Below are 24,995 nucleotides of genomic sequence, written 5' to 3'. Positions count from 1 at the left end.
CGGTCCTTTGCTAATCTATATTTTGGAGTTAACATTGATTGTCTTTTATTTTCTTCAGCATTTTTATTTATCTTTTGTAATGAAGGTAAAAGAACCTCCTTACATTTCAACGTCCGTGTTTTTCTTCCTACTTTAAACATTAGTTTAGAGTAAACATTAGTTTAACTAAACATCAGTTCCTTTAATTTCTCCCATTCTATCCCTCTCCCTTTCAGAAGATAATTTTAAGGGGGAAGAACTCAGTTGGCCTATAACTGCCAGATAATGTGATAGTGGTTTAGCAGAATGAGGGTGGCCTATTAAACATGATAAATCAAAGGAATAGTTTGGGTTAGAACTGGTGTTGGGATTAGGGCTGAAGGAAGTTGAGCATAAAAGGTGATCATGCAGACACTTCCCAGCAACCCTTGGGCCACTGCAGAAGAAACAATGATGAAACTTCAGGTATTGGCCACAAGATGGCACTATGATGCCACCGAGATCTAAGGGGCTCTGGGCGGAGCCTGGGAGAGCAGCCTGGGAGGAAAAGGGTTAAGAAAAACTTAGGCGTGGATCCACTACTCCACAGCTGTTGAAGGTTTTCAGTTATTGCCAAACTACCTACAGCTATGGAAGAAGTGGGAGGCCCCTCTAAACTGTAATGAGATCCACAGTTGAAGGATTTGGGCGAAGCAGCCTTGATGTCAGGGGCAGGTGCAAACAAGGAGCAACTGTGTCAGAGGAACATGGGAAACCCAGGGGGTGGAGTGCACCCAAAAGGCAGTGCATCGCAGCCCCACGCCATCTCCCCTGCAGGCATGCTAAGCAACGTCTAGGAGAGGAGACGCTGACCTCACCTGAGCCAAGTCACAGGGGATCCTCCCAGGGCGGGGAGAATCTGCAGGGGTAGGGGGAGTGACATCCCAGGCAGACCCACCTGGCCATTGAAGAAGAGCCCCCCCAGCTCCCTCTCTCAGGCCTGTGGATCAGAGCATTTAGTGGGGACGGCCCCCTTCTCGCCCTCACCCTGCCATGAGCCCCAACCTCTTTTGTGTGATTCTTTGTCTGCTGGTGGCAGGTGAGTTCGGAACTCGGCTGAAACCTCTGCTGTGGGTTTGCAGAGTCCCAGCTCCAAGGCTTTCCGTTTCCTTTGCAGATCCAGGTTACTCATTGAGCCTTGTCTTTACTGTGTGTCTGCCTCCTCAGCAGGTCCCATGGATGCAGCCGTCACCCAGAAGCCAAGATACCATATTATACGAGCAGGAAACAAGATGGTCCTGGAATGTTCTCAGCATATGAACCATTTGGGAATGTTCTGGTATCGGCAAGATCCGGGACAGGGGCCAAGGCTGATCCATTATTCAAATGGCGTTGGCAGCACTGGCGAAGGGGATGTCACGGAGGGGTACAGTGCCTCCCGAAACAAGAACGAACATTTCCCCCTGACCCTGGCGTCGGCCAGCACCAACCAGACCTCCTTGTACCTCTGTGCCAGCAGTTTATCCACAGCACTGCACAGTCAGCTGCTCTCCGCACAAAAAGCTCAGCCACAGGCGTGAGGTGGACACTTCTTCCTGAGGCCACGTCTCACCAGGGGAGAAAAACTTCTCATTCTGAAGCTCTTACCAGACTAGTGTGAACTGAGGTCCATCAGCGTAAGGGGTGTGAGTGTGTGTGTGTGTGTGTGTGTGAGTATGCGTGCGCTCTAATTTGAAAAGACACATGACCCCAATGTTCACTGCAACACTATTTACAATAGCCAAGACATGGAAGCAACCTAAATGTTCACTGACAGCTAACTGGATAAAGAAGATGTGGTGCATATACCCAATGGAATATTACTCAGACATTAAAAAAAAGTGAAATGATGTCATTTGCAGCAATATGGATAGACTTAGAGACTATCATACAAAGTGAAGTCAGACAGAGAAAGACAAATATCATATGATATCACTTATACACGGAATCTAAAAAAGGATACAAATGAACTTATTTACAAAACAGAAATAGACTCACAGACATAGAAAACAAACTTATGGTTACCAAGTGGGAAATGAGGGATAAATTAGGAGTTTGGGATTAACAGATACACACTACTAGGTATAAAATAGACAAACAACAAGCACCTACTGTATAGCACAGGGAACTATATGCAATGTCTTGTAATAACCTATAATGGAAAAGAATCTGAAAAAGATTATATGTATGCATATATAACTGAATCACTTTGCTGAACACCTGAAGCTAACACAACATTGTAAATTAATTATACTTCAATTTTAAAATGGTTAGAAAAAGTAAATGCAAATAGCACTTAGTGTTACGTCACTCAATTCAGAATATTCTGGTAATTGAATAAAGCAGAGGAACAGCAGCATCTAACATGAAATTTATATTTCACTTTCTTTTTCAGTGCAGAAGGAAGCAGAAAGCAGCCATGCAGCTTTACATTCCCTGAAGGATCTGGGGCTCTCCAAGCTCAAAATTGTTACACAAAGTTGCCTGGGGCTCATTGAATACCAAGCAAGAGTTCTTTGGAGCAAAACAATTCTCGATAACAAATTATGAAACACATAAGTAAACAAACCACTTAGGGGAAATGTTAGTAGATGCATCAAACAGCAGCATTAAACCCTGAGATGATCAACTGTAGAATTATCCAAAAAAAGATGACAAACTAAGTCTCTCCTGTGGGCATAGGGCAGTATTTTGCATCTTCCGAGGTTATGAGGTCTTTTGAGGTCACTGAGAAACTCCTCACGTTCTCAATATTTTATGCCTGTGACTGTTCTCATCTTCTCTTATTTGGGTGTGATTCATTTCTAAGTTGAACTACATGCATAAAATTGTATATGATTCCCGTCTTGTAGGCAATTTGTAAATTAAGAAAGAACCTCATTTTTATCATCCCTTTGGCTTGGATTAAAATCTATGAGCTTTTCAATTTTTTTTTCTTGCAAAATATTACAAAATGATATTGGCAACAATTTATTCTCCCCCAGCCTGTATCCCTCCTCGGCTTCTTACAGGTGGAAGTCCATACACAAGAGCAGGGTTTCTTCACGTGGGATCCAGTAAGTCCAAGTCTGGGGGTCCATAGTTGGGCTTCACAGGAAGGGCAAACCCCATGTGCTGCTCACCCCTTGACCTGCTGTGCCATGTACACCCTGGGATGGGGAAGCGCTGGCTGACCCAGGACCTGATTGCAGACAAGGGAGCAGGCTGCTTGCTGGGCAAAAACTCAACTCACCAATTGGCCAACCCGCTGAAAGTCTAAGTGGTGAAACTGACGAATGACCAATTTTGCCAAGTTATGGCGTTTACAGCAGTTCAGGATGCTTGGAATGATTTCAACAGACTTTGAGGATTTTTTTTTTTTTTTTTTGTAGTTTTTGTTTGGCTACAGCTTTCCTTCAGCCATTGATCCTCAGCTATTTCTGAGCAAACTTGTCAATCCAGCTTATTTTGAGGTCAAATTTGGATGTTGCATACTTCAGTCACTGAGCACTTCTCAGGTTCTCAATATTTTATGCATGGAATTGTTCCTGTCTTATTTGTGTGTGATTCGTTTCTAAGGTGCACTACATGGAACACACGCAATGAAATTGTGTGTGACTCCCATCTCCTGTGTAATTGTTTATTAATGTTTTAGTCATACTTTATTTAAGGTGTAAATAGGGAGGAAAATGCTCAAATTAATACTCATATTGCTTGATAAATTTTATTATTTTTTTTTTTTGGTAAATTTTGACAAAGGCATACACCAGGGCAACCATGACCGAAATCAAGATAAAGAACATTTCCACCACCCAAGAAAATTTCCTCATGCCTCTTCGCAATCAGTTTACTTCCCAGAGGTAACCACTTTTCTGACTTTTATGACTATAGTTTTGTCTATTCTTGAACTTCATATAAGTGGAACCACATAGGAAATACTCTGTTTTATTGACTTCTTGTTCTCAAAATTATTTCTGAAATGTACTCATGCTGTTGTGTTTATCAGTACTTTTTTCTTTATGATACTGAGTAGTATTCCATTGTATATCACAATTGGTTTATCCATCCTCCTATAGAAGGATGACTAGGTTGCTCCAGTTTTCAACTATTATGAATAAAACTGCTCAGAATATTCTTGTACAGGTCTTTGTGGGTAAAAGCATTCATTTCTCTTAGGTATAAACATGAGTGGAACTACTGATTCTCAGGGTAGAGGCATATTTGACTTTATTAGAAGCAGTTGAATAGTTTTCCAAAGTGGCTGCACCAATTTACAACACCAAGGGGTGGGGGTTCCCTTGACCCCCCGTTCACACCAACATTTGGTGTTCTTTTTATTGTTAGCCATTCTATTGGGTTTGTAGTGGTGTCTCATTTACACTTCACTGATCAGTAATGATATTTACTTTTTTCATATCTTCCTGTCTCCTCTTATAAGGTGCCTGCTTTTGAATTTGTCCATCTTTAAAAATCAGGTTGTCTTTATATTATTGATTTGTAAGGGATATTTTAATATTCTGGATAGGAGTCTTTTGACCATTAAATAGCCTGAGTCGGTCTTCGCCCACAGTGGCTTGCCTTTTCACTTTTTTAATGTTGACTTTGGTTAATTGAAGATTTAAATTTTTATAAAGTCTAACTTAACAGTTTTTTCTTTTACACTTGGTACTCTTTGCATCCTCCTTGCCTACCCCAGAGTTATGAGCCTTTTCTTTTTATTTCTTGCTCCACTGCTTCACTTTAATAACATCATCCCTTGTTCCTTGCCATCAGCACACCTGTTCTTTGACATTACCGGGATCTCCTATCCATTGGTAACTATTCTTTCTTTCTTCCCATTCCTTAGGGTCCTTCCATATTTTCATCACCTCCTGCTAGAGTAGAACTGATGATGTTATAATACATTCTTTTAACCCTATCTTGCAAATATTCATTCTTTTACCATGCTCCTCTTAGGTTGCCCTCACATTACAGAAACCCAAACCCGCGTGAATATGCATTGATCTCTCTTTTTCAGGGCAGCAGCTGAGACCTGTCAGAATAAATCACACCTGCACAAACTGGTATCTAGCATGATAAATCGAGTCACTAACCTTACCTGCCTTTACCTCTCTGTTTTGAGATTCCAATTAGCTCACTCTCTCACTCAACAGAACATTATCTCAAATATTTCAAACATTTCCCACTCGCTGTAAAATTTGCCCTCTTCTTCCCTTCTTTGCCTCTTAAATCAAAGGTGATCCCTGCAGTGGAGGGCAGTGCCCACTGAGGGAGATCAGAGAGAGTGTCCTGGGGAGGGATCTGCATGGAGCCTCAAGTTCTCCAGTGCGTATGTGAAGAAACACACACTGCTGTAGACTTCCTTGGGTAGGAGTAGCTGAGGAATGCAGTCATACTTCCCTGGATCCTCTTCAGACTCTATGTCCCCAAGTCGTACTATTTATTTTCACATTGCATATTTCTCTATGCTTCTGCTGACTGTCTGAGCAATGCTAATGCAGAATGTTAGAAATTTTTTTTACTGCTAATTGCAGAATGTTGGAACTTTTGTCACTGCTAACTGTAGACAGTTAGAACTTCTGTTATGCTAATTGCAGACAGTTAGAACTTCTGTTACGGCTAATTGCAGACAGTTAGAACTTCTGTTACTACTGCCAACTGCAGAATGTTACGACTTTTGGTACTTTTTAAAAAGGCCCAATGCATTTTCCAAGCTCATTTTTCCTTTTTTCCCTGGCTACATCTACTGTCTACTCCGCAGGGTGCTGGGAGGGTTGAGGAGGACCAATGAAGAACCTATTTATAAAGGTGAGACAGGGTTTAGGGAAACCCGTAAGGGAAGAGAAGGGTCCTAGGAGAGCATAAATGGGTGGCTCTTATCCCCATTGGCCTGGAAGGGGGGGGGGAATGGTTCCCTGGGCAGTTGGCTGCTGTAATTTAGGGAACCGGCTGCCTTCCAGGTGCTGCAGCCTTTGGTGAGAAAGAGTAGCTAGGGTGAAGTGTAATGGGGAGAAGGAAGCCAAGGGGTACATATTTATTATAAAGCAGGACAGTGGTGCCCTGTCTCCCTTCACTCGCCTGCCATTATGTCCCATAAACAAAACTCAGTCTAGAGGAAGCCCAGTTACTATAATCTGTAAAGGTCAGCCTCACAGGGCAAGGGGAGTCTGGAGGGATAAACAGAAACTCTCCAGAATGCTGCACTGAAGATGGGCTTGAGGGCAGTCAACCCCAAGCTGAGTAGGTCTGTGCCACGAGCCCATAAAGGCAGAAACTTGTTTCTGGAGAACCTTCACTCCCAAGAATTTATAGCCAACCCAGGCCCCCTTCGGAGCCAGTCAGATGGACTAAATCTTGGTGTCTCTGCATCACCGGCCGCTCAGGGTGAGGGCCGGGATTGCTGCCCGGGAAAGGAAAATAGCGACACAAAGCTTGGTTTGACCCCAGCATCACAGAGATGGGGGTACCCAGGCAGAGAAGGAACAGGAGGCTTACAGAGCCTCCCCCTCGGCTGATGTGCTGGTGGGTGAGTTCCAGCACGGAGCCCTGCAAGCAGAAGGGGGGCGGGGGGTGAGGAAGGTGAGAGGGGACGGGGCTTCCTGGCTGCTGGTGGCGGGGTGGGGGGCAAAGAGCATCTGTCCCAGAGAAACATCAGCACCGCTGGGTGGGGACAGACTTCGCCCTAAGTCAGCCTCCTGCTCTGCAGAAGTGTGAGAGGAGTCTGGCGTGTGGGTAGCACAGAGCGCAGGACCTCGCGAAGCCCGCAGCGGGAGGACGACAGGGAGGGGCCATCACAGGGTGATCGTCCAATCAGGGAGCGCGACGCCGGACCTCAGCTCTTACCCAGGAGGACCTGAAGGTGAGCTCGAGGCGCACGCTGCCCACCCCGCGTGCCCTGGGCTCTAGCCTCCTTCCCTGCGTGATGCTTTATCTCCTGGGAGCAGGTAAGTCCTGTGAACAGACATTATCGCCTCCCTGAGCTTCCCGACTCCTGAATCCCCCACCTCACCTTGCCGATAACCATCAAGCTCTCTCCGGCGCTCATTTTATATCTGTTTCCCACAGGCCCGCTGGAGGCTGGAGTCACCCACGCTCCGAGACACCTGATCAAAACAACGGGACAGACAGTGACACTGAGATGTTCCCCTATCTCTGGGCACCGCAATGTATCTTGGTACCAACAGGCCCTGAGTCAGGGCCCCCTGTTCCTCTCTGAGTTTTATGAAAATATGCAGAGAGCAAAAGGAAACTTCCCGGGTCGATTCTCAGCACAGCAGTTCCGTGACGCTCGCTCTGAGCTGAACGTGAGCACCTTGGAGCTGAGGGACTCGGCCCTGTACCTGTGTGCCCGCAGCTTAGCACAGCCCTGCTGAGTCACCCGCGTTCTGTGCACAAACCTCCCTGCCTTGGCTTGAGCACTGAGAGAGCGTGCAGCCTCCCACCCAGGTTTCCCTCCTGCAAGCGATGTTTTTAGCTGTTTCAAATCCACTTCCTGCTATCTGCTGAGCCCGGAGCACTCCCAGCGAACAGAACCCCGGTTGACCTGTGTGCTCTGAATATTTCCCTGTCTCCCAGCATCAGCCAAGTCAATAGAAGGGGGGCAACTGAGCCCTCAACGTGTGCTAGATTCTTTGTACATATCATACTCTTTAAAGCTTTGCAACAATCGTGCAAGTCAAATATTCTTAGGCCCACTGTATAGATAAAAGAGCTCAGGGACATGAAATCATTTTCCCAATGTCTCACGGTTTAGAAGAAGCAGAACCGGGAAACAGACAAGTCTGTTTGCAAAGTCCACACTTCCTCCACAGACCAGCTGCTGCATCATTAGCCTCTGCACCCCTGTCAGAGAGAACAGAGGCCTGGCCGTGTCTTCGTGTGTCCCGCTGGACAGCAGTGGAAAGCTCACACATCGTCATGGTTGTTACTATGGCCTCCTCCTTGGCAACACTGAGGAACATATGATTTCACACTGATTCATTATCATTTGTAGGCAGCCCTCACACCTTTTTTCAGTCTGTAGCTTACGTTTTTCAATTTTTTACAGTGTGTTTTGATGGACAAGAATTTAATGCAACTGACATTATAGTTTTCTTTGAGTCTCAACCAAACAAATTCTCCCTCAAATAAGTACCTGGAAATATTTTTCTTAATTTATTTGCGTAAAATTTAAATTTTACTTTTCATGAGTAAGAATGAAATATACCTGAAATATATTATCATGTAAGGAATGAAGTAGAGATCTGGGACTATAGGGAAGGGATATAGCTCAGTGAAGAAGGGCTAGCCTGTAAAAAGACCCCTAGGTGGGAAAAGAACACAGTGCATACGTGGAAAAAACTGAATGTAGGTAGGTATGCCTGGTACAGGGAGAGCAGAGCTGATGGTGAAGAGACAGGTGGGGGACAAAAAACATAGGACCTTGTAGGGCTATTGCCCCATAGAAGAAAGGCAGCCAGGAGCAGGGACCATGGGAGTGAAGGTTTATGGCTGTCATTTGAGGGGCGGTAGAGGGTGGGGGAGGGGCAGAGGGTAGATGAAGGAGTCACTGGCTGGTAGGACAGTGACATCACTGATTGGTTGCATCAGTGACACCACTGAGAGCTATGTCTTGTCTCCCCAACAGACAAGTTGGGGCAGGCGGGTCCTCCAAAGCCCTTCCCTGGGCTCGCCAAGCTCTAACGAAGCCTCTCCTCGTGTCTAACGCATTGGGGTCCTTCTTTGGTATCATCTCCAGTTTCGGCTTCCTTCAATCACAGATGTCATGGATGCTGGAACTCCCCAGACCTCAAGATAAAAAGGACACGACAGAGAATGACATCGAGATGTCCGTGATCGTTGTCCTCAGGTAACGTGTATCAACGGAACTTGAAACTGGGGCTCAGACAGATACAGTACAGCCTGCACAAGAGAGGAATCTCCCAATGGGTCTGTGACTTTCTCTCGCAGCCAAAAATGTCCTCCTAGCGGGGGACCCTCAGAGGCCGTGAGCCCTGTGCTGGGAGTCCTCTCAGGTCAGTGTCAGCTGCGCCAGCATCACGATTTGAGGGGACTCAGCCTTCTCTTCCATGGCCCCTCCTCTGCGGCTCTGCCGTCAGAGCTGCTACACCTCTGGACTTTGAGAGGAATTCTTCCTACCCAGCTGCTTGCAGGAAGGAAACTGTGCTTGAAATTGGATACAAACAGACGGCCTTGATGCCACAGGTCCATATTCTTTTCTCTGCTGGACTTTTACGGGTCTCTCTCTCCCACACCGTGTTCATTTCAGTCATAAGCTTTTATCCATGTTGTGTCCACTCCTGGCTGCCCTTGCCCTACCCCTGAGCCCTCACCTCTGCTTCAAGCCTCCTGGCTTCAGTTCAGCCCATTCCTCCTGTGCGTCCTGCTCCTCCCTCCGGAGGGCTTTCCCGCTCCCAGGCTCTGTCTCTCTGCCAACACGCGTCTCTCCTCTTTTGTTCTCTTTGCTCCAGAGCTCAGCTTGACCATCACCTTCTTAGAAAAGCATCCCCTCTCGATATTACTAGCTCAGGTCCCTTTGTTATAAGGGCTCATAGCTTATACTATTCATTCGGTAACATCTAGCACAGTTGTCATTTTACATGAATTTATGTGACTAACAGAAACCCCTTTCACTCTCTATAAGTAATCACACATTGTAGTGGCCATGGATGTTTTTGTTCCCTGTGTTACTTCCAGCACCAGCAGTAGCTGTCCAGGTACCAGTGGACAGTCTTTAGGGAAAGAATGAATGATGGAAGGCCACCTGGTTCCCGCGTAGGCTATCCCAGAAGTCTGGCTGCATCGATGGGGACCTTCCATCCCTCTGTCTCCTGAGATCAGGTGAGTCCTGGAAGCAGAAGAGAAATCCCTATCGTGGCCTCGTGTACCTGGGTCCCAAGGCTTTCTGCAGTTTTGTGTCTTCCCATCTGCTTGCTCAACTTGTCTCTTCCTTCGAGGCCCATGGATTTTGGATTAAAGGCCCATGGATTTTGGAGTCTCCCAAACGTGGGCTACCTCATCACTGGTGGAATGATCAGAAACAGAATGTCAAAAACGAGTATTAAGAGTTGATGGAGAAGGAAACAAGAACGGCTTCTCTCTCATGTGAGGGAAAGTCTTCCCAAGGCACAGATCCCTCTTGGATACATTAGAGGCCACGAGGCCTGATACACTGAACCGTGTCGTAGATGTCCACTTCCGTGGATCGTTGGGCAACGCCAGAGACACAGAGCTTAGGGTCTCTCACCCCCAAACCCCAGCTTCAGCCCACGCCCTGCCTGTGGGGCAGGGTGAAGGGCAGTGCCCTTTCCAGCTCTCCCTCCTCGGGCATTTCGGAAATGCTGCCTGTGACAGCAAAGGCTCCATTTATAGAGAGAGGCCATGCATTGGTCCTTGAAGAATTGTGTGAGTCTTTCTGGGCGGAAATAATCAAATATACAATTGCCTAGCATGGCCCAAGGATAGACCAAAGCCCCGGTTTTGCCTGAATGATTCACATCAGTGCTTTAGAGACGAATGCAGCTCCATCTCCTTAGGCAGTGAAGACCAAAAATAGACTACTTATTTCAAAGAGTCAAACCTTAGAAAGACTGGAGTTAGAACATGTTCCCTGGGGACAGCATCCCTCACCCGTTTGAGAGAGCCGTGAGCTCTTGATGAACACTGGAATAACGTCACAACCGACACTGGGATGAACAATACTGCCACTTGAATGAGAAGTAGAAGATGAGCGTTTCTAGAGCCTGTGAAAGTATAACTTATGTTGATTGAGTTTGAAAATGCAGGCACTAGGAGGCGCTCATTTAACTTCCTTTTCAAATAAGGGGATTATTCAAGGCTTGTTCCAGAATGAGGGGTCAGAGCCTCCACTCCCGGTGGTGGCCGTTCTTACAGAGGCATAAGCCACATTAATCCACAGTCAACACAAACTGAAGTCACCATCGACCTCACCGCTTACCCAGTTCACCGGTCAGGGGCCATCCATGTGCACAGGCAGATGTGCTCCTTCATCCTTGGCTTATTTTTTAAAAATGGGCATTTATACCCATTATATATACACATTGTATATATACAATGGAATATTGTATAATATATACAATTATATAATGTGGCATATATATATATATGCCACATCTTCTTTATCCATTCATCTGTTGGTGGGCACTTGGGTTGCTTCCATGCCTTGTATATAGTGCTAAGCTATGTTTTATAATAAAAAAGCATCAACAATGTATAAGGAAAATGTTAAATGTTAATAATCCTCCTCCCTCTCCAAACACACCCCTATCCATTCCCACCTTTAAGGGTGTGTTTCTTACCTTCTCCTCTATGCTCATGCAAACCTGTCTACCCAAATACCCCTACAAAAGCGGGGCCACCTGTACACATTAACTGCAACTTGCATGCTTTTTTCTCTTAGTCTACTTTGGGCTTTATTTTTTCAGATCGGTAGATAGAGATCTAACTTGCTTCTTTTAGCTGCTTCATATCGCATAACGGGGATGGACAGGTAGGTTAACGGCCTCGTGCGTGGTCTCAGAGTTGATAAATGGTGGAACCAGATTCCAAAGACAGTCTGTTTACATCTGTGTGGGGCCCCCTGGGAGCCTGGGGGTTTTCAGTCTGCAGGTAGGAGGGTCCGTGTGCGTCCTACACCACTGCAGGTAAGAGCATCATGATATTGGCAGAAGAGAAGTTCTAGAGGTGGCTGATCAGGGCTTAGCCCCCAGAAGAGCTGAGATTTGAGCAAATTATTCCAATCCCAAGATGCATCACAGATACGAATGTGATTTAGGGAAGGGACATTCGTGAGAAGCTATTATTAAAATGAGAAAGGGGGGGAGAGAGGCAACTAAGTGGTCGCTTCACACATGTGAAATGTAGAGGAACACAGTGTTAACTAAACTCCAAGCTGGTTCCGATCAGTTTTGCTTTTTAAGGGGGTGGAAATGGGATAATTTATTTCAAATGTGAAGTTACCAGCTGTACTGCTCCTTCTCCCTGTGAAGGCTGGTGACCAAGAGAGAAGTGGTGAGGCTGGAGGCCACAGTTTACCTGTTCAATGGGGCACAGTAATAAATCAGGCAGTGCCCAAGGACACTCTCAGGGGCTGGAAATAGGTCAATTTTCCTGCTTAATCAGGTTGGAGGAATCCCATCTTCTTCTGGAAAAGATGGCGAGTCTTGTTCCTTTTCTGAAGGGGGCCACCAATCAGGTTTTGAGAGTTAGCCTAGGAGTGAACATGAGAAATGAATTACTCATAATGCAGCCTGTTAGGAGTCCCAAGGATCAGTTCAACCCCCCCACCGCGTTTTTATTGTATGACTCTCCCCCAAATGTTAAAGGTAAAATAGTTCTGACTCCTCAAGGTAAGGTTCTGTAACTTTTATTTATTTTAGAAGTGACTTAGAAACACAGGAGGCGCCACGATGGGGAGTTGAGGACAAAAACTGTATGGAGATTCATGAATTAATAAAGGGAACTGTTTTCGTTGTAACCTCCAGAATTACTAGAAGATTTGAACTTAGATCGGTACACACCAGCAGCGCCGTTTCATCCCTTGCCCAGAGCTGTGAGTTCAGACTGCCTTTGGGACAAAGACATGGTGATCACAGCATCCAGCCTCCCCGCGCCCCCAACACACACAGCCCGCTCCTGCCCAGATCATGCATAGGACCAGGCGAACGCAGGAACGAGGTCAGAAATAGGAGGCTCAGTTGGAGTTGATAAAATCAGCATTTCCTACCTCAAATGTGAAGTGCTATTGAAGCATCCAGGTGGAAATGTCCAGCTGATGATGAGAAAAGAAGGAGAGAAGCAAGGAGGCCAGGTAGGGAGTCTGGGATTCAGACCCCGGGACCCTGGGGTGACAGCAAAGGTCCTAACAGAATCAGAGCCTATTTCAACCCACTTCTGAAGTTCCATTTCTCATTAATTCTATGCCTCACAAGTTTTCCCCTTTTATTGTTTCTGATGATGACTGACAGTCATTTTTTTCTTTCTTAATGGTACATAATAGAATGGGGCATCTCCGCATTGCAGACATCTTAGATATACTTAATCAATCCTGAGGCTCAGGGATGTCACCATGGGAACGGCCAGTGGGGACAAGGACGCCCCTCCTCCACCCAGGCCCACAAGGCCCCTGAGCTGATGAACTTCCCACTGCTGCCCTGACCCTGCCATGGGCTCCAGGCTCCTCTGCTGGGCGAAACCCTCTGTCTCCTGGGGGCAGGTGAGTCCTCAGCAAACCAAGCAGTTCTGTGTGTGTGTGTGTGTGTATGTGTGTGTATGTGATGATTACAATTATTTTCTTCCTTACTGTCCCCACAGGTCACACAGGAGCTGGACTGTCCCAGTCCCTCAGGCACAGGGTCACAGGGAGGGGCCAGGCTGTAGTTCTCAATTTCTGGTCACCAAGTCTTTTACTGGTACTGACAGATGCTGGGGCAGGGCCCGGAGTTTCTGACTTATTTTCAGAGAAAAGGGGCACCAGACGCATCGGGGATGCCTAGTGATTGGTTCACCGCTGAGAGGCCCGAGGGCTCGTACCTCCCGTCTGAAGATCCAGCCTGCAGAGCTGGGGGACTCGGCCGTGTATCTCTGGGCCAGCAGCTCAGCCACAGCACGGCACCGTCACCTCCTTCCTGTTCACAAACACCCACGTGCTCACCTCTCCTCGCAGCTCCCAGAAATCCCCATACAAAGGACTTACCCCACTCTTCCCTCAGCGGGGGGATACGTGGGTGTGGGGCCTCAGCTGTTCTGATAGTAGGAAGTTGGAAAACCACCTCTGAAAGACTAGAGCATCTGGGTTTCTGAGATTCCTTTGTACAGTTCAAGATTCTATAACTGGGGTTGAATATCAGACCACAGTCCCAGGTAGAGTGAAGCATCCTCTTGTAGGACTATTTAGTTTCAGCACATTTATAATAAACTCCTCATACGGAACGTCACCAACTCAGCCCACACAATGCCCAGATGTGGGCCAGCCAGAGCAGAACACTGGTAAGGCATCTGTAGCTGCCAACCTTAAAAATAAATAAATTAGAATCCTTAGCAACAGTTGCCACCGAAATAAATTATCCACAGGGAACTGTCATCCACAATAACGCACGCTAATAATGTATGTCCATATATTGCTTTTTTACTCCTTGACAATCCTGCTGTCATTTTGTGTCTAATTTTCTTCTCTATTTTTCAAACAGAAACTCAGTTTGGCTTTCATAAAAGGTCACCCCACTTGAGAAGGTGTTAAAGGGGAGTACTTCAAAGAAGACTGGAATAAGAGTTATATCATCCATTCAGGATTCTTTGAGGTTCCCAACTTACACTCCTCCTAGCAAGGTATGTGAACCTTCCACCCGGCACACACACACATGCACACACACACACTCTTTGGGTCACATTTTCACTCTCTTAGTTGTGTCCTTTGATGAGGAGAACTTCTTAATCCAAAATCAGTCCATTTCCCCCCCTCTTTGGTTTGTATTTTGGTGTCTAGATTAGGAAATCTTTGCCATTTCAAAATGATCGTGTTTTCTTATATTTCCTTCTACATTCTTTTTTTTTTTTTTTTTTTTTTTTGCGATACGCGGGCCTCTCACTGCTGTGGCCTCTCCCGTTGCGGAGCACAGGCTCCAGACACGCAGGCTCAGCGGCCACGGCTCACGGGCCCAGCCGCTCCGCGGCATGTGGGATCTTCCCGGACCGGGGCACGAACCCGTGTCCCCTGCATCAGCAGGGGGACTCTCAACCACTGCGCCACCAGGGAAGCCCCCTTCTACATTCTTTATATTTTAAACTTTTACATTAAGATCTGTAATTCAGCTGGAGTTCTTTGTATGTGAAATGAGGAAGACGTCAGCTTAGGGTTCTCCATGTAGTGACCCAGTTGACCCAATATTATTTGTTGAAGAGTAACTTTCCTCACTGCTTTGTGATCTCACTTTCGTCGTGTATCAGTCACTGCATATGTGTTAGTCTGTTTTGTCAGTTCCTACACAAATAGCACTCTGCCTTATTTACTATAGCTTTACAATTTATCATATCAAATACTATAAAAGGAAAACCATATGATCATCTCTACAGATGCTCAAAATTTTTTTTTTTTTTTTTTTTTTTTTTTGGTACGCGGGCCTCTCACTGCTGTGGCCCCTCCCGTTGCGGAGCACAGGCTCCGGACGTGCAGGCGCAGCGGCCACGGCTCACGGGCCCAGCCGCTCCGCGGCACGTGGGATCTTCCCGGACCGGGGCACGAACCCGCGTCCCCTGCATCGGCAGGCGGACGCTCAACCACTGAGCCCCCAGGGAAGCCCTCAAAAAAATTTTGATAAAGTCCAACATCCATTCCTGATAAAAACACAATTAGCAAATTAGGAATAACTGGAAACTTCCTAATAAAAAGCATTTATGGAAAACCTATGGTTAATAGAATATTTTTACAGATAGACCATGATAAGTTAAAGATGCACATTGTAATCCCTAGGTCAAACACTAAAAGTAGCATAAAGAGGGGAAAAATAATCTTTTCAACAAATGGTGCTGGAAAATATATATATATATATATATCCATGTGGAGAAATAATGAATCTCAATTTTTTTTTTTTTTTTTTTTTTTTTTTTTTTTTTTGTGATACGCGGGCCTCTCACCGTTGCGGCCTCTCCCGTTGCGGAGCACAGGCTCCGGACGCACAGGCTCAGCGGCCATGGCCCACGGGCCCAGCCGCTCCGCGGCATGTGGGATCTCTTGCGGACCGGGGCACGAACCCGTGACCCCTGCATCGGCAGGCGGACTCTCAACCACTGCGCCACCAGGAAAGCCCTGAATCTCAATTTTTATCTCAGTCCATGAACCAGGACTTGGCAAATGAAGGCCCAGAGGCCAAATGTGGCCGAGAAGCTAACGACGGTTTTTACATTTTTAAATGGTTAAAAATTAAAAAGAATAACATTTTGTGCCAGGTGATAATTATACAAAATTCAGATTTCAGTATCTGTAAGTAAAGTTTTGGTGGACTAAACTAAGCTCAGTCATCTACGTATTGCCTCTGGCTGCTTTTGCACTGCGATGGCAGAGTTGAGTAGTTCTGGCAGAAACTGCATGGGGTGCACAAAAGCAAACATAGTTACTATCTGACTCTTTACAGAAAAGGCTTGCTGACCCTTGCCAAAACCAAAAATTAATGAGTTGGAGCAACATTTCCAATGATCTATAAAGCTTCTGAAGTACAAAGAGTCTGAAAGAGGGCTTCCCTGGTGGCGCAGTGGTTGAGAGTCCGCCTGCCGATGCAGGGGACGCGGGTTCGTGCCCCGGTCCGGGAGGATCCCACGTGCCGCGGAGCGGCTGGGCCCGTGAGCCGTGGCCGCCGAGCCTGCGCGTCCGGAGCCTGTGCTCCGCAACGGGAGAGGCCACAGCAGTGAGAGGCCCGCGTACCGCAAAAAAAAAAAAAAAAAGTCTGAAAGAAAACACAGCAAATTCTCTTCGTGACCTGTAGTAGGCAAATATTTCTAAAAGAGGATGAAAAATGTTCTAATTTTAAAAAGAATTAAATTATTCTTTATCAAAATTTTAAAAATTGTGTTTGTCAAAAGATACTAAGACCCAATACAATGACCCAATGCAGCCAAAAATAAATACATAAAATAAATAAATGTTTAAAAAATTTGAACAGGATATTCAGATAAGAGAAGATATGTAAGGAGGCAGTTTCCTCTTCAAGGACTTGATGGGCTTCTTTCCCTGGCTGCTTGGAAGATGTTTTGGCTGATAGAACTCCGCTGTCAGTCTCTCCAGGAATTATCTTTGGTTAAAGAGAAAGCTTTGCCCGAGGTCCCACCCCTTCACAGGGCAAATGGCAACTGGCCCGTATCCCCTTTCCTAGAACACTAATTGATGAGGTTTAGAATTTTTATTCCCTCTTGGAAAAATCTTTACTTCATGCCTCCCTCACTACCACGTGCTAAGGGTGAGCCCGTGACAGATAAAGAGCAAATCAGCAAGACCTGTGCCCTGCATGTCCTGGTGGATCCGGATTTCGATCCTAATTTAGGTAGTACTCGGCCTGCCTGGGCTCTGGCAATTGCGCTACTGCACAACTGGCCACTTGAGGGCGCTGTGGATCCACTGAGCGAGCCTCTGTCGGCAGCGTCCGGGAGGGGGAGGGAGAGGGGGCGGGAGAGGAGGAGGGGGCGGGGCTAAGGGCGAGAGAGTCCTGGCTTGATCCCTGCGTCAGGGAGATTATTTGATGAATCAGAGTCAGTGTTGGCGTTTGAAGAGCTGATCATAGTCTTCTCGCATTAACAAACATGCAGGTGTGTTTGGCCCAGCAGAGAACCATGAACGCCGCCTGGCTGGGTGTAAAGGCCTCTCTGGGAGGCCACATTTAGTGAAGTGTGATGGGGCTTCAGTGGGGGAGCCTGGATAATCCAAGACAGGTGTAGAGAAAGGAGCTCCTGCCCTGGGGCAATAGAGAAGCAGTGAGGGTGAATCACCTGGCCCAACCCTGCACAGCCTAGCTCAGCACACACAGCCCCACCTGCTCCATGGGTGACGAGGCAGGACGGGAAGGCCTGGATCAGCTGAGCCTGTCTGGGGGGTGCAGGGCGCCTGCGGGAGCCCACAAGGACAGGGACATCACAACAGTGACATCACAGGTAAGCCCTCCATACAGGGAAAAGGGAGGATCAAACATCTGCTCTCTCACCCTGGAAACCAGAGCCCTGAGTAGGGAGAAGACCAGTTTCCGTACTGCCTGAGTCGCCTGGGGCACTCGGCTTCTTGGCTGTGTGGCCCGCTGTCTCCGGGGGCAGATGAGTCCTGAGCTGGGGTGGGACAGCACTGGACCCCAAAGCCTTGACTGTTGCTAGTATCAGACCCCTTCCTGTGCTAGGTATCCAGCTTCTTTCCCTTTCCTCCATGGGCTCAGTGGATGCTGAGAATCATCCAGTCCCAAGACACCTAATCAGAGACAGTGGGGAGAGACCATTCTGAACTGCTATCGGATCTCCGGACACAGCAGTGTACACTGGTAGTAGCAGGCTCTGGGACATGGCCCCCCCCGTCCTCCTTAGTATCATGGAAAGTCACAGAGAGACAAAGGAAACATCCCTGATCACGTCTCAGCTCAGCAATTCAGTGACCATATCTCTGAGCTGAACATGAGCTCCTCGGATCTGGGAGACTCAGCCCCGTACCTCTGTGCCTGCAGCTCAGCATAGCCCTGCAGAGTTCCTGGGTTTCTGTACCCCAACCTTCCTGTCCCAGCTTCACATATAATGCGGAGAGGGAGGGGGGCCTTAGCTACGTCCCAGGGCTGTTTCTAGTTCTTTTCTAACGCTCTCTCTGCCCTGCTGAGCTCAAGCCAGAGCACTCCTGAATATTCAAGCCCCAGGCTCCCTGAATATCCTCACCAGTCCTAGCAAACGGCAGGAACGCCTCCTCTGTGCTAGAGCGGAGGTATTCACTCTGTGTTTTAATGTAAGATAGACATGGCTATGTCCACTCTGTAGATGAGAAAGTTCTCAGTACACTGTATTATAGACAGCAAGCTGGCGGTCATGGACTTTCCAGATATTTTCTATCTAAAGTATCAGAGGCAGGATCCAACCTACATCTTCATACTTCCAAAATCAGTATTCTCCTAAAATTCCATGGGGTTTCCCGGGCCTTGGTCAATAAGATGTAGCAGAGCACTGTCTCTTCCATCTCAAGACTGGCTGAGCTGTAGTGGAAGGTCATACATCATGGTGTGCTGTTACTCTAAGCTTACAGCCTGCCAGCTTCTAGGACACATGACTTCAAGCCAGGGAATGTGTTTGTTCTGTCATAGTTCCATATGGAGTTGGACCATGATGTCCCATTGTGGATTTGGAGGAGGGCGGGTCCCCGAAGGCTACAGCTGTCTCTCGGTCTGACCACTTTCAATCAAAAAATTTGAAATTGCTACTTCCGCTCAGGTCAGTAACTGCAGAAAACAGCGGAGGGTCACAGCTCTTAAATGCACGGTGTAGCCATTCACAGACGGTGGGCACAAGTTTACTAGTGAATGCAGACTGCTTTCATTCTACTCTTTTTAGTTGAAGTTATAGAAAATTCCTTTATTTATCGTTCATTTTCTCTGTGCCGTATACTTAAAGTATGTTATTTTGATTAGTTTTCTTAAGAACCACCTGAGATCGAGCACTGTATCCACGTTACGGGTGAAAAAACTGATTGCTGGAGAGTTTAGATAACTTGCTAAAGCAGGCACAGCTCACAAATAGAAGCGGGGCTCAAACCCACCCACTCTTTCGATCCCCTTCTGCGTTTTGGTAGAGGTAGACATCTCCAGAATCGGGACATTGACCCCAAAGTCCCTTTCAGAAACACTGACTCTGACACAAATTATCATCACAACATCTTTCACCTGGGAGGCTAAAGAGAAAAGGGTTCTGACTTCAGAGACCTTGGTCTGTTTTGCCCTGGACTATTCCGACCTGCCTGGAGCCGGTGACTTGGAAAAGATTTGGCTGAGTTTTCCCATTTGTAAACTGAGACCAATGATACCTGTTTTGCAGAGGTTTTATGCAAGAAAATGAAACAAATTGCGTAATACAAAGTACAGGCTTAAGAAATCTTAGTTACCTGTTCACTCTCTGACACAACTCTGGTCTAGCACGGTTACTGACTGTGCAATTCTGGAATCAAAGGCACGGATTACTTTTGCCTGAGTCACCTGTGTTCCAGACACAAAGTCATCTGAAATGCAAATACAGTCGTCTGATAATTTATTATGTGAAACTAACTACAAAGAGTTGCCTCTTAAGGGAAAATGAAAATGGGACCCAGGACAGCCCTTCCTGTTTGATATTAAGTCTGATATGCAAGAAGGTGTGGTGCTTCCAGAAAATTCCGGCTTCTTTGCCATTAGTAGTCACGCGAAAGATTTGCTAGGAGAAGGGACACTTTCACTTGAAGAGTGGCCGTCAAGGAGCCTCTAGGGCTTTCCATCGCATCCTCAGCCCACCTCTGATTTCATCCTTGGCTGCAGTTAAGGGTTACGTGCAAGCCTACGTCCATTTGCCCCATGCTGACAGCTCCCCATCCCATGCATGCTGGGGGTCCCTCTGCTTTCTGCCCCAGGGTCTTCCGTGATGTCATAGGAGCCCCCTTAGCCCGTATACAGGGCAGCCAGAGCTGAAGGGGTACTAAAGCTCCTTGTGGGACAGGAGCCAGGGGACGAAAGCTCCGGAGTCAGCATTCAGGAATAGTTCAGAGAGGTATTTCCTGGGCTTCTCAGAAGGTCCCAATGGAATCCATCTCCTGTTGCCCCAGCACAACTTCTCTATGGTGCCTTATCCTGGTTTTCTCCTTCCCTGCTTCATTCTCCCTGCTCTCTGACAGTGATGGAATGATGCCACATCAGAAGACCCTTCTCGGGCTTCCCTGGTGGTGCAGTGGTTAAGAATCCACCTGCCAATGTAGGGGACACGGGTTCGAGCCCTGGCCCGGGAAGATCCCACATGCCGTGGAACAACTAAGCCCGTGCGCCACAACTACTGAGCCTGCGCTCTAGAGCCCATGAGCCACAACTACGGAGCCCGTGTACCACAGCTACTGAAACCCACATGCCTAGAGCCCATGCTCTGCAACAAGAGAAGCCACTGCAATGAGAAGCCATGTATCACAACGAAGAGTAGCCCCCGCTCACTGCAACTAGAGAAAGCCCACGCACAGCAACGAAGACCCAATGCAGCCAAATATAAATAAGTAAGTAAATAAATAAATAAGAAGACCCTTCTCTTTGGAAGAGACCACCATTTTTCTTTTCTTCGTACTGCCATTCAGTCATTCAAAAAGTCTTATATAACATATAGGAATGAATCGCAATTCATTTTGGTTTATTTTGAATTCCCAACAGACTTACATGGTCTTTCTCCCTTTAAGCTCTGAACCTACTGATATTTGCAACTGAATAGACTAGAGTTATGTTTACGAAAGTAGAGTCGGCCTGGACTCAATCATTTTTTTTCTTCAGTCATTCAACAAACACTTATTGAATGCAGAGTAGATCCAGGTTTTGGTGCGGCCTAAACCTTATCAAATGTTAGGGTGCTCTTTGAAAAAGAGAATAGAAAAAAAATTTTTTAAGTCTTGGAAAGTTTCTGTGCAACTGAGAAGGCCTGAAGTTATTTTATTCTTCACTGACTTCCTGGCCAGTCTATTCTTCACTACTTACCATGTGTAGGTACTGTTCTACGCTGTTCCGGGTGCCTAGAAACACCAGTGCAAAAACAAAACAAACAAAACTAAAAACCAAAAAACAGACAAAGCTTCCAGATGAGGTGTATGTTTTCAGCAACACCAAATTTGTGACTTGATAATTAATTAATTTAAAAATAAAAAGGAAATATTCCTGGTAAATACTTATTTCCCTGAACAAATTAGCATATTGTTGAGAATATTAATATTATAGGTAGATCATACCTTATCATGAGAACAATCCTTAGCTTTCTAGGACTCCATGCACCCTACCCCAAAGAATGTGAGTCTTAGCTGAAAAACTCCCTTTTTTTTGCACACACCCAGCCACAGTCAGTAGGCTGCTTTGCTGTGAGGCTCTTGGTCCCTGGGACAATGTGGGTTCTGGGCATAGATGGGAAAGCCCTTCCCCAGGTTTGCCAGACCCCAGTCACAAGCATTTCCATGCAGTGCTACATCAGCCTTCTTCTTGTCTCTGATTTTGCATTCCATATCCTTTCTCACTATTGTGTGATTATAGGAATTACCCATCCAGATAACACGGAGATATATAATCACAGAAACAGGGGAGCCACACCCACTCACATGACCTATGTTTGAAATGACAGTATGCCCTGATATTGTCTAGCTCTAAGTCTTGCACTCCAGCAATTTATGATTCAATATAATAAAATATGATTCAATCAATATTCTCTCATTCGGTGTGTATGAGACCTTTCAAATGGAGACAGAACATTTCCCTGTGACCCTGGAGGCATCACGCATGTGTACCTCTGCATGGGTCTCTCATCCACACTGCTAATGCGCCTCCTTTCTTTTTCATAGAAAGCACGGTCACAGGGGTAAGTGGTCTAGTCCTCCATGGCCTCCTCGGGGGGGGGGAAAAGAAGGGAGGACCCTTACCCCCAAGGATATAGAGACCTGAGCACAGATAGTGGGGCTCCCAATGTAAACAATTCTTCAAATTCCAATGACTTTGACCTTGAGACTGAAAGCATTCTGGATATCAGGTAGTTCTTTTTAAATGAAAAGATCACTGTTGGCTGATAGTCAATTATCCAGAGTTTAGGCAAAGGGAAAAAAACTAGTAAAATTTTGAGCAGAGAAGTCACAAAAGTATCAGGACTGCCATGAGAATATTTCTTCGTCTACAGAAATATGAAAAATTTTAACAGCGTCCAAATAAGGAATTTTATTATACAGAGAAGAAAAAATTTCCTTACTAAAAGGCAGGGGAAAAGCGTAGAGACATAAGATTTCTTTTTAAAGCAGACTTACTAATTCTTCCTGTTCTGAGCTGTTCAACTTTACATATATTATTGACTTGTTCCTGTGGGAAGGGCTGTGGCAGCTGAGCTCTGCAGCTCAAGCATGTGTCAAGGACAGTGACATCATTGAGTTACTGAGAGCCCAAGTTTTTGTTTTGGTGGGGCCTCGAGGCTTGTGGGAGCTTAGTTTCCGGACCAGGGATAGAACCCAGGCACACCACGGCAGTGAAAGTGCTGAGTCCTAACCACTGGACGGCCAAGGATTTCCCAAGAACCCAAGTTCTATTTCCCCAAAACAAAACTGGATGACATGAGCTTCTGTCCAGGACTGGAAATGGTCACCAGGCTCTTCTTCTGCATGGCTCTTTATCTCGTGTGGGCAGGTGAGTACAGGTGGGCTCCCGTCCCTGGAATTCTCAAGACCTCAATACTAGCCTTCCTCTTGGGATGACAACATCAGCTCTGTCTATCACAGGACCTGTGGAGGCCGGGATCACCCAGGAACCAAGATACAAGATCCCAGTGACAGGAGAGACAGTGACTCTGAAATGTCACCAGACTGATAGCCATGAGTATATGTACTGGTACCGACAAGACCTGGGACATGGGCTGAGGCTGATCTATTACTCCTATGGTGCTGGCAACATTGAGAAAGGAGAAATCCCTGATGGGTACAACGTCTCGAGATCAAATACAGAGGATTTCCCCCTGATCCTGGAGTCTGTCATCCCCTCCCGCACATCTGTGTACTTCTGTGCCAGCAGTGACCCCACAGCACTGCACAGCTGCTTCCTCTCTGCACATAAAGTGTAGTTAGAAAGACTGAGGGCCACCTGCACACGTGAGGTCTGGCCCAAACCCTCAGAAGCCCCTGTCTCCATCACAGGCACAGAGTTCTTGCCAGCATGCGGCCTGGACCGCAGCGGGAAGTGTGACTGTCAGTGCTGAAGTCGGCCCCATGCCAGTCTTAGCCCGACTGCAGGTCAACTCAACACTATAGCTAGCTGGTTCTCTCTTCTGAGGTCCCCTCTGACTGCAGGAAGGAAAATGCATCTTTAGTTGAGATACATGAAGATCCCCTTGATGAGCTCAAAGGCCCACATCCTTCTCTCCCCTGTGAGCTTTGTGACGTCTTCATCTACTGCCTACCCCACCCTCTACTATCCTTCACCTTACAAGTCAGAAACCTTCACTCACTGGGATTTCCCTGGTGGTCCAGAGGTTAAGAATCTGCCTTCTAATGCAAAGGACACGGGTTCAATCTGTGGTCAGGGAACTAAGATCCCACATGCCGCAGAGCAGCTAAGCCTGTGCGCCACAGCTAGAGAGCCATGTGCCGCAGCGAAAGATCCCACGTGCCGCAACCAAGACACGACGCAGCCAGAAATAAATAAATAAATATTAAAGAAAAAAAGAAATTTTCACTCACATGGTCTCTGTTCCTGGCTGCCTTTCTTCTACTGGGCAATAGCCCTACAAGGTCCTATAATGTTTGCCTTCTGTCTGTCCCTCACCATTGTCTTGCACAAGTTTCCCCTGACTTTCCCTGCTCCAGCCACATGTGTCCACATTTAGTTTTTTCCTCTTCTGTGCCATGTTCTTTGCCACCCTAAGATCTTTTCTGTAGGCTGTTTTTCTCACACTAAACATATATCCCTCCCTCTTCTTTCTAACTCTCTACTTCATTCTTTTTTTGTTTTGTTTTGTTTTTTGCGGTACGCGGGTCTCTCACTGCCGTGGCCCCTCCCGTTGCAGAGCACAGGCTCCGGACGCACAGGCTCAGCGGCCATGGCTCACGGGCCCAGCCGCTCCGCGGCACGTGGGATCTTCCCGGACCGGGGCACGAACCCGTGTCCCCTGCATCGGCAGGCGGATTCTCAACCACTGCGCCACCAGGGAAGCCCTACTTCATTCTTTACATGAAAATCGATTTCAGGTATACTTAATCTTAATTGTGAAGAGCAAAATTAAATTTTACTAGGAGAAATTAAGAAAAAATATTCTGGGGCATTCATCTGAGGAAGGGTTTGTATGTTTTTAATGGAGACACAAAAGAACACAAACTACAAAGAAAATATTTATAACGTGGGTTGCATTCAATTATTAAACTCTTGTATGTCAGAACACACTGTAAAAAATGAAAAGGTAAGCCACAGACTGGGAAAAGACATGAAGACTGCAGACAGATGATAAAGAATCAGTGTGACAGAGACGGTTCGTGCTCAGCAAATTCCTGTGGCTCCGATGTGATTCCAACATCACTATAGTTGGAGGGTTGGGAACCTAAGACTAGGTTCTGAACAATGGGATGTGCGTGAAAATTATGTAAGCCAGTTTCAAGCCGTGTCCTTTATAACGTTCTGTGGCGCTGTGATGGGACCTCCAAGTATCCTCCCATTTGGATCTTTGCTAAAAGACTCACGGGATATGGCATAGAGTTGTAGGCATGGCTAAGATTTATTAGTGACCAAGGAGATATTCAGTGGCAGATCATAAGGGAAAAAGACATG

General features: G+C 46.6%; 1 pseudogene and 1 gene segment (V, D, J or C); both read left to right on the top strand.

Moving 5' to 3' along the window:
- The window catches only part of LOC131762178 (T cell receptor beta constant 1-like), a 169,299-nt gene that overhangs the window by 2,880 nt on the left and 141,424 nt on the right, over nucleotides 1-24,995 (top strand).
- On the top strand, nucleotides 13,160-18,195 carry LOC131762971 (probable non-functional T cell receptor beta variable 7-3; annotated as a pseudogene).

The sequence above is a fragment of the Kogia breviceps genome, chromosome 9 (genome assembly GCF_026419965.1).
Source record: "Kogia breviceps isolate mKogBre1 chromosome 9, mKogBre1 haplotype 1, whole genome shotgun sequence".
NCBI lineage: Eukaryota > Metazoa > Chordata > Mammalia > Artiodactyla > Physeteridae > Kogia > Kogia breviceps.
Note: the sequence above shows the minus strand (reverse complement) of the source record. Positions and strands in the feature narration are given on the sequence as shown.